We start from the raw sequence: 848 nt of genomic DNA on the forward strand, positions 1-848 counted from the left end.
ATGAACTACTGACTTTAAACCTTCAGATATTCATTCATGGATAAAATACTTTTATTGTAATGAGCACTCATTTGCCTCAATATGTCCCTAGGTTTTTCTCCTGGACAATTATTTTCAAGACCCACTCAGCCCCGTTTGTATCTGCTGTCAGGCTGAGGGCATTGATCAATGATTCTACCTCCAGCTTGAAGGACTTGGAGTGAATCAGCTGAAGCCCCGGGGGGTAAATGCAACAGCTCATGAACTAAATGATGTCTTACTTCTGGATCAGCATAATTATCCTTGAGGAGTTTTACTGCCAGATCATAGCCGTCATTAGTTAATCTCAGATGGGATACTACTGTTTTAGCCTCACCTGATAATTGGCCTTGCAATAAGAGAATTTACTACTCTTTGGTAAAGATTGTTTGAGTCTACAAGGTCAACGAATTTGTTCCAAATTCATCCCAATCTTCCTCATCTTTTCCTGAGAAAGTGGGTAAATTAATTGAAGGGAGTCGAGCTTCTGCTTGACTCGTATAGATGCAACTGTTGTTGTTGTTGCTGTTGCCTTGTTCTGGGCAATTAATTTGACATAAGGCTGTAACGTGGCCTGAGTGTGATCTTCATAATTCGCAAGATCAACCATAATGTCGTCTATTTCTGTTTCTGATAAATGGTGTTGGCAAGTTCAGCCACATATGTTGCTATTTGACATTTGATTTGCTCAAATTTACCTGCAGCTGCTTGATAATAGCTTTCCAGGTCAGCATAATCAACTGTTGATTGTTGTGACAAATCTTCACATTTCTTGATCTGTCTTGTTAAGTGGCCTTTAAGACCTGCAAGGGTTCTTTTCATTCTCCCTG

The sequence above is a fragment of the Procambarus clarkii genome, chromosome 23 (assembly GCF_040958095.1).
Source record: "Procambarus clarkii isolate CNS0578487 chromosome 23, FALCON_Pclarkii_2.0, whole genome shotgun sequence".
Classification (NCBI taxonomy): domain Eukaryota; kingdom Metazoa; phylum Arthropoda; class Malacostraca; order Decapoda; family Cambaridae; genus Procambarus; species Procambarus clarkii.